The sequence below is a fragment of the Mytilus edulis genome, chromosome 10 (assembly GCF_963676685.1).
Source record: "Mytilus edulis chromosome 10, xbMytEdul2.2, whole genome shotgun sequence".
Taxonomy (NCBI): domain Eukaryota; kingdom Metazoa; phylum Mollusca; class Bivalvia; order Mytilida; family Mytilidae; genus Mytilus; species Mytilus edulis.
The window spans coordinates 62,110,252-62,118,985 of NC_092353.1; positions in this window are offsets into that span (position 1 = coordinate 62,110,252).

Sequence of the window (8,734 nt, forward strand, 5' to 3'; positions counted from 1 at the left end):
GCCTGTCACCTTGAAGTAACAGAAGTCTGCTAGCCTGTCACCTAGAAGTAACAGAAGTCTGGCAGCCTGTCATTTAGAAGTAACAGAAGTCTGGCAGCCTGTCACCTTGAAGTAACAGAAGTCTGCTAGCCTGTCACCTTGAAGTAACAGAAATCTGACAGCCTCTCACCTTGAAGTAACAGAAGTCTGCTAGCCTGTCACCTAGAAGTAAAAGAAGTCTGGCAGCCTGTCACCTAGAAGTAATAGAAGTCTGGCAGCCTGTCACCTTGAAGTAACAGAAGTCTGCTAGCCTGTCACCTAGAAGTAACAGAAGTCTGGCAGCCTGTCACCTTGAAGTAACAGAAGTCTGCTAGCCTGTCACCTTGAAGTAACAGAAGTCTGGCAGCCTGTCACCTTCAGGTAACAGAAGTCTGCTAGCCTGTCACCTTGAAGTAACAGAAGTCTGGCACCTAGAAGTAATAGAAGTCTGGCAGCCTGTCACCTAGAAGTAATAGAAGTCTGGCAGCCTGTCACCTTGAAGTAACAGAAGTCTGCTAGCCTGTCACCTAGAAGTAACAGAAGTCTGGCAGCCTGTCACCTTGAAGTAACAGAAGTCTGCTAGCCTGTCACCTTGAAGTAACAGAAGTCTGGCAGCCTGTCACCTTGAGGAAACAGAAGTCTGCTAGCCTGTCACCTTGAAGTAACAGAAGTCTGGCAGCCTGTCACCTAGAAGTAACAGAAGTCTGGCAGCCTGTCACCTTGAAGTAACAGAAGTCTGCTAGCCTGTCACCTAGAAGTAACAGAAGTCTGTCAGCCTGTCACCTTGAAGTAACAGAACTCTGCTAGCCTGTCACCTTAAAGTAACAGAAGTCTGGCAGCCTGTCACCTTGAGGTAACAGAAGTCTGCTAGCCTGTCACCTTGAAGTAACAGAAGTCTGGCAACCTGTCACCTTAAAGTAACAGAAGTCTGGCAGCCTGTCACCTAGAAGTAACAGAAGTCTGGCAACCTGTCACCTTAAAGTAACAGAAGTCTGGCAGCCTGTCACCTAGAAGTAACAGAAGTCTACCAGCCTGTCACCTTAAAGTAACTGAAGTTTGGCAGCCTGTCACCTTGAAGTAACAGAAGTCTGGCAGCCTGTCACCTTAAAGTAACAGAAGTCTGGCAGCCTGTCACCTAGAAGTAACAGAAGTCTGGCAGCCTGTCACCTTGAAGTAACAGAAGTCTGCTAGCCTGTCGCCTAGAAGTAACAGAAGTCTGGCAGCCTGTCATTTAGAAGTAACAGAAGTCTGGCAGCCTGTCACCTTGAAGTAACAGAAGTCTGGCAGCCTGTCACCTTGAAGTAACAGAAGTCTGGCAGCCTGTCACCTTGAAGTAACAGAAGTCTGCTAGCCTGTCACCTAGAAGTAAAAGAAGTCTGGCAGCCTGTCACCTAGAAGTAATAGAAGTCTGCTAGCCTGTCACCTTGATGTAACAGAAGTCTGGCAACCTGTCACCTAGATGTAACAGAAGTCTGGCAGCCTGTCACCTTAAAGTAACAGAAGTCTGGCAGCCTGTCACCTAGAAGTAACAGAAGTCTACCAGCCTGTCACATTAAAGTAACAGAAATTTGGCAGCCTGTCACCTAGAAGTAACAGAAGTCTGGCAGCCTGTCACCTTAAAGTAACAGAAGTCTGGCAGCCTGTCACCTAGAAGTAACAGAAGTCTGGCAGCCTGTCACCTTGAAGTAACAGAAGTCTGCTAGCCTGTCACCTTGAAGTAACAGAAGTCTGGCAGCCTCTCACCTTGAAGTAACAGAAGTCTGCTAGCCTGTCACCTAGAAGTAAAAGAAGTCTGGCAGCCTGTCACCTAGAAGTAATAGAAGTCTGGCAGCCTGTCACCTTGAAGTAACAGAAGTCTGCTAGCCTGTCACCTAGAAGTAACAGAAGTCTGGCAGCCTGTCACCTTGAAGTAACAGAAGTCTGCTAGCCTGTCACCTTGAAGTAACAGAAGTCTGGCAGCCTGTCACCTTGAGGTAACAGAAGTCTGCTAGCCTGTCACCTTGAAGTAACATAAGTCTGGCAGCCTGTCACCTAGAAGTAACAGAAGTCTGGCAGCCTGTCACCTTGAAGTAACAGAAGTCTGCTAGCCTGTCACCTAGAAGTAACAGAAGTCTGGCAGCCTGTCATTTAGAAGTAACAGAAGTCTGGCAGCCTGTCACCTTGAAGTAACAGAAGTCTGCTAGCCTGTCACCTTGAAGTAACAGAAGTCTGCTAGCCTGTCACCTAGAAGTAACAGAAGTCTGGCAGCCTGTCACCTAGAAGTAATAGAAGTCTGTCAGCCTGTCACCTTGAAGTAACAGAAGTCTGCTAGCCTGTCACCTAGAAGTAACAGAAGTCTGGCAGCCTGTCACCTTGAAGTAACAGAAGTCTGCTAGCCTGTCACCTTGAAGTAACAGAAGTCTGGCAGCCTGTCACCTTGAGGTAACAGAAGTCTGCTAGCCTGTCACCTTGAAGTAACAGAAGTCTGGCAACCTGTCAGCTTAAAGTAACAGAAGTCTGGCAGCCTGTCACCTAGAAGTAACAGAAGTCTGGCAACCTGTCACCTTAAAGTAACAGAAGTCTGGCAGCCTGTCACCTAGAAGTAACAGAAGTCTACCAGCCTGTCACCTTAAAGTAACAGAAGTTTGGCAGCCTGTCACCTTGAAGTAACAGAAGTCTGGCAGCCTGTCACCTTAAAGTAACAGAAGTCTGGCAGCCTGTCACCTAGAAGTAACAGAAGTCTGGCAGCCTGTCACCTTGAAGTAACAGAAGTCTGCTAGCCTGTCACCTAGAAGTAACAGAAGTCTGGCAGCCTGTCATTTAGAAGTAACAGAAGTCTGGCAGCCTGTCACCTTGAAGTAACAGAAGTCTGCTAGCCTGTCACCTTGAAGTAACAGAAGTCTGGCAGCCTGTCACCTTGAAGTAACAGAAGTCTGCTAGCCTGTCACCTAGAAGTAAAAGAAGTCTGGCAGCCTGTCACCTAGAAGTAATAGAAGTCTGGCAGCCTGTCACCTTGAAGTAACAGAAGTCTGCTAGCCTGTCACCTAGAAGTAACAGAAGTCTGCTAGCCTGTCACCTTGAAGTAACAGAAGTCTGGCAGCCTGTCACCTTGAGGTAACAGAAGTCTGGCAGCCTGTCACCTTGAGGTAACAGAAGTCTGCTAGCCTGTCACCTTGAAGTAACAGAAGTCTGGCAGCCTGTCACCTAGAAGTAACAGAAGTCTGGCAGCCTGTCACCTTGAAGTAACAGAAGTCTGCTAGCCTGTCACCTAGAAGTAACAGAAGTCTGGCAGCCTGTCATTTAGAAGTAACAGAAGTCTGGCAGCCTGTCACCTTGAAGTAACAGAAGTCTGCTAGCCTGTCACCTTGAAGTAACAGAAGTCTGGCAGCCTGTCACCTTGAAGTAACAGAAGTCTGCTAGCCTGTCACCTAGAAGTAACAGAAGTCTGGCAGCCTGTCACCTAGAAGTAATAGAAGTCTGTCAGCCTGTCACCTTGAAGTAACAGAAGTCTGCTAGCCTGTCACCTAGAAGTAACAGAAGTCTGGCAGCCTGTCACCTAGAAGTAACAGAAGTCTGGCAGCCTGTCACCTTGAAGTAACAGAAGTCTGCTAGCCTGTCACCTAGAAGTAACAGAAGTCTGGCAGCCTGTCACCTTAAAGTAACAGAAGGCTGGCAGCCTGTCACCTAGAAGTAACAGAAGTCTGGCAGCCTGTCACCTTGAAGTAACAGAAGTCTGCTAGCCTGTCACCTAGAAGTAACAGAAGTCTGGCAGCCTGTCATTTAGAAGTAACAGAAGTCTGGCAGCCTGTCACCTTGAAGTAACAGAAGTCTGCTAGCCTGTCACCTTGAAGTAACAGAAGTGTGGCAGCCTGTCACCTTGAAGTAACAGAAGTCTGCTAGCCTGTCACCTAGAAGTAAAAGAAGTCTGGCAGCCTGTCACCTAGAAGTAATAGAAGTCTGGCAGCCTGTCACCTTGAAGTAACAGAAGTCTGCTAGCCTGTCACCTAGAAGTAACAGAAGTCTGGCAGCCTGTCACCTTGAAGTAACAGAAGTCTGCTAGCCTGTCACCTTGAAGTAACAGAAGTCTGGCAGCCTGTCACCTTGAGGTAACAGAAGTCTGCTAGCCTGTCACCTTGAAGTAACAGAAGTCTGGCAGCCTGTCACCTTGAAGTAACAGAAGTTTGGCAGCCTGTCACCTTGAAGTAACAGAAGTCTGCTAGCCTGTCACCTAGAAGTAACAGAAGTCTTGCAGCCTGTCACCTTGAAGTAACAGAAGTCTGTCACCTAGAAGTAACAGAAGTCTGGCAGCCTGTCACCTTAAAGTAACAGAAGTCTGGCAGCCTGTCACCTAGAAGTAACAGAAGTCTGGCAGCCTGTCACCTTGAAGTAACAGAAGTCTGCTAGCCTGTCACCTAGAAGTAACAGAAGTCTGGCAGCCTGTCATTTAGAAGTAACAGAAGTCTGGCAGCCTGTCACCTTGAAGTAACAGAAGTCTGCTAGCCTGTCACCTTGAAGTAACAGAAGTCTGGCAGCCTGTCACCTTGAAGTAACAGAAGTCTGCTAGCCTGTCACCTAGAAGTAACAGAAGTCTGGCAGCCTGTCACCTAGAAGTAATAGAAGTCTGCTAGCCTGTCACCTAGAAGTAACAGAAGTCTGGCAGCCTGTCACCTAGAAGTAACAGAAGTCTGGCAGCCTGTCACCTTGAAGTAACAGAAGTCTGCTAGCCTGTCACCTTGAAGTAACAGAAGTCTGGCAGCCTGTCACCTTGAGGTAACAGAACTCTGCTAGCCTGTCACCTTGAAGTAACAGAAGTCTGGCAACCTGTCACCTAGATGTAACAGAAGTCTGGCAACCTGTCACCTAGATGTAACAGAAGTCTGGCAACCTGTCACCTAGATGTAACAGAAGTCTGGCAACCTGTCACCTAGATGTAACAGAAGTTTGGCAGCCTGTCACCTAGAAGTAACAGAAGTCTGGCAGCCTGTCACCTTAAAGTAACAGAAGTCTGGCAGCCTGTCACCTAGAAGTAACAGAAGTCTGGCAGCCTGTCACCTTGAAGTAACAGAAGTCTGCTAGCCTGTCACCTAGAAGTAACAGAAGTCTGGCAGCCTGTCATTTAGAAGTAACAGAAGTCTGGCAGCCTGTCACCTTGAAGTAACAGAAGTCTGCTAGCCTGTCACCTTGAAGTAACAGAAATCTGACAGCCTCTCACCTTGAAGTAACAGAAGTCTGCTAGCCTGTCACCTAGAAGTAAAAGAAGTCTGGCAGCCTGTCACCTAGAAGTAATAGAAGTCTGGCAGCCTGTCACCTTGAAGTAACAGAAGTCTGCTAGCCTGTCACCTAGAAGTAACAGAAGTCTGGCAGCCTGTCACCTTGAAGTAACAGAAGTCTGCTAGCCTGTCACCTTGAAGTAACAGAAGTCTGGCAGCCTGTCACCTTCAGGTAACAGAAGTCTGCTAGCCTGTCACCTTGAAGTAACAGAAGTCTGGCACCTAGAAGTAATAGAAGTCTGGCAGCCTGTCACCTAGAAGTAATAGAAGTCTGGCAGCCTGTCACCTTGAAGTAACAGAAGTCTGCTAGCCTGTCACCTAGAAGTAACAGAAGTCTGGCAGCCTGTCACCTTGAAGTAACAGAAGTCTGCTAGCCTGTCACCTTGAAGTAACAGAAGTCTGGCAGCCTGTCACCTTGAGGAAACAGAAGTCTGCTAGCCTGTCACCTTGAAGTAACAGAAGTCTGGCAGCCTGTCACCTAGAAGTAACAGAAGTCTGGCAGCCTGTCACCTTGAAGTAACAGAAGTCTGCTAGCCTGTCACCTAGAAGTAACAGAAGTCTGGCAGCCTGTCACCTTGAAGTAACAGAACTCTGCTAGCCTGTCACCTTAAAGTAACAGAAGTCTGGCAGCCTGTCACCTTGAGGTAACAGAAGTCTGCTAGCCTGTCACCTTGAAGTAACAGAAGTCTGGCAACCTGTCACCTTAAAGTAACAGAAGTCTGGCAGCCTGTCACCTAGAAGTAACAGAAGTCTGGCAACCTGTCACCTTAAAGTAACAGAAGTCTGGCAGCCTGTCACCTAGAAGTAACAGAAGTCTACCAGCCTGTCACCTTAAAGTAACTGAAGTTTGGCAGCCTGTCACCTTGAAGTAACAGAAGTCTGGCAGCCTGTCACCTTAAAGTAACAGAAGTCTGGCAGCCTGTCACCTAGAAGTAACAGAAGTCTGGCAGCCTGTCACCTTGAAGTAACAGAAGTCTGCTAGCCTGTCGCCTAGAAGTAACAGAAGTCTGGCAGCCTGTCATTTAGAAGTAACAGAAGTCTGGCAGCCTGTCACCTTGAAGTAACAGAAGTCTGGCAGCCTGTCACCTTGAAGTAACAGAAGTCTGGCAGCCTGTCACCTTGAAGTAACAGAAGTCTGCTAGCCTGTCACCTAGAAGTAAAAGAAGTCTGGCAGCCTGTCACCTAGAAGTAATAGAAGTCTGCTAGCCTGTCACCTTGATGTAACAGAAGTCTGGCAACCTGTCACCTAGATGTAACAGAAGTCTGGCAGCCTGTCACCTTAAAGTAACAGAAGTCTGGCAGCCTGTCACCTAGAAGTAACAGAAGTCTACCAGCCTGTCACATTAAAGTAACAGAAATTTGGCAGCCTGTCACCTAGAAGTAACAGAAGTCTGGCAGCCTGTCACCTTAAAGTAACAGAAGTCTGGCAGCCTGTCACCTAGAAGTAACAGAAGTCTGGCAGCCTGTCACCTTGAAGTAACAGAAGTCTGCTAGCCTGTCACCTTGAAGTAACAGAAGTCTGGCAGCCTCTCACCTTGAAGTAACAGAAGTCTGCTAGCCTGTCACCTAGAAGTAAAAGAAGTCTGGCAGCCTGTCACCTAGAAGTAATAGAAGTCTGGCAGCCTGTCACCTTGAAGTAACAGAAGTCTGCTAGCCTGTCACCTAGAAGTAACAGAAGTCTGGCAGCCTGTCACCTTGAAGTAACAGAAGTCTGCTAGCCTGTCACCTTGAAGTAACAGAAGTCTGGCAGCCTGTCACCTTGAGGTAACAGAAGTCTGCTAGCCTGTCACCTTGAAGTAACATAAGTCTGGCAGCCTGTCACCTAGAAGTAACAGAAGTCTGGCAGCCTGTCACCTTGAAGTAACAGAAGTCTGCTAGCCTGTCACCTAGAAGTAACAGAAGTCTGGCAGCCTGTCATTTAGAAGTAACAGAAGTCTGGCAGCCTGTCACCTTGAAGTAACAGAAGTCTGCTAGCCTGTCACCTTGAAGTAACAGAAGTCTGCTAGCCTGTCACCTAGAAGTAACAGAAGTCTGGCAGCCTGTCACCTAGAAGTAATAGAAGTCTGTCAGCCTGTCACCTTGAAGTAACAGAAGTCTGCTAGCCTGTCACCTAGAAGTAACAGAAGTCTGGCAGCCTGTCACCTTGAAGTAACAGAAGTCTGCTAGCCTGTCACCTTGAAGTAACAGAAGTCTGGCAGCCTGTCACCTTGAGGTAACAGAAGTCTGCTAGCCTGTCACCTTGAAGTAACAGAAGTCTGGCAACCTGTCAGCTTAAAGTAACAGAAGTCTGGCAGCCTGTCACCTAGAAGTAACAGAAGTCTGGCAACCTGTCACCTTAAAGTAACAGAAGTCTGGCAGCCTGTCACCTAGAAGTAACAGAAGTCTACCAGCCTGTCACCTTAAAGTAACAGAAGTTTGGCAGCCTGTCACCTTGAAGTAACAGAAGTCTGGCAGCCTGTCACCTTAAAGTAACAGAAGTCTGGCAGCCTGTCACCTAGAAGTAACAGAAGTCTGGCAGCCTGTCACCTTGAAGTAACAGAAGTCTGCTAGCCTGTCACCTAGAAGTAACAGAAGTCTGGCAGCCTGTCATTTAGAAGTAACAGAAGTCTGGCAGCCTGTCACCTTGAAGTAACAGAAGTCTGCTAGCCTGTCACCTTGAAGTAACAGAAGTCTGGCAGCCTGTCACCTTGAAGTAACAGAAGTCTGCTAGCCTGTCACCTAGAAGTAAAAGAAGTCTGGCAGCCTGTCACCTAGAAGTAATAGAAGTCTGGCAGCCTGTCACCTTGAAGTAACAGAAGTCTGCTAGCCTGTCACCTAGAAGTAACAGAAGTCTGCTAGCCTGTCACCTTGAAGTAACAGAAGTCTGGCAGCCTGTCACCTTGAGGTAACAGAAGTCTGGCAGCCTGTCACCTTGAGGTAACAGAAGTCTGCTAGCCTGTCACCTTGAAGTAACAGAAGTCTGGCAGCCTGTCACCTAGAAGTAACAGAAGTCTGGCAGCCTGTCACCTTGAAGTAACAGAAGTCTGCTAGCCTGTCACCTAGAAGTAACAGAAGTCTGGCAGCCTGTCATTTAGAAGTAACAGAAGTCTGGCAGCCTGTCACCTTGAAGTAACAGAAGTCTGCTAGCCTGTCACCTTGAAGTAACAGAAGTCTGGCAGCCTGTCACCTTGAAGTAACAGAAGTCTGCTAGCCTGTCACCTAGAAGTAACAGAAGTCTGGCAGCCTGTCACCTAGAAGTAATAGAAGTCTGTCAGCCTGTCACCTTGAAGTAACAGAAGTCTGCTAGCCTGTCACCTAGAAGTAACAGAAGTCTGGCAGCCTGTCACCTAGAAGTAACAGAAGTCTGGCAGCCTGTCACCTTGAAGTAACAGAAGTCTGCTAGCCTGTCACCTAGAAGTAACAGAAGTCTGGCAGCCTGTCACCTTAAAGTAACAGAAGGCTGGCAGCCTGTCACCTAGAAGTAACAG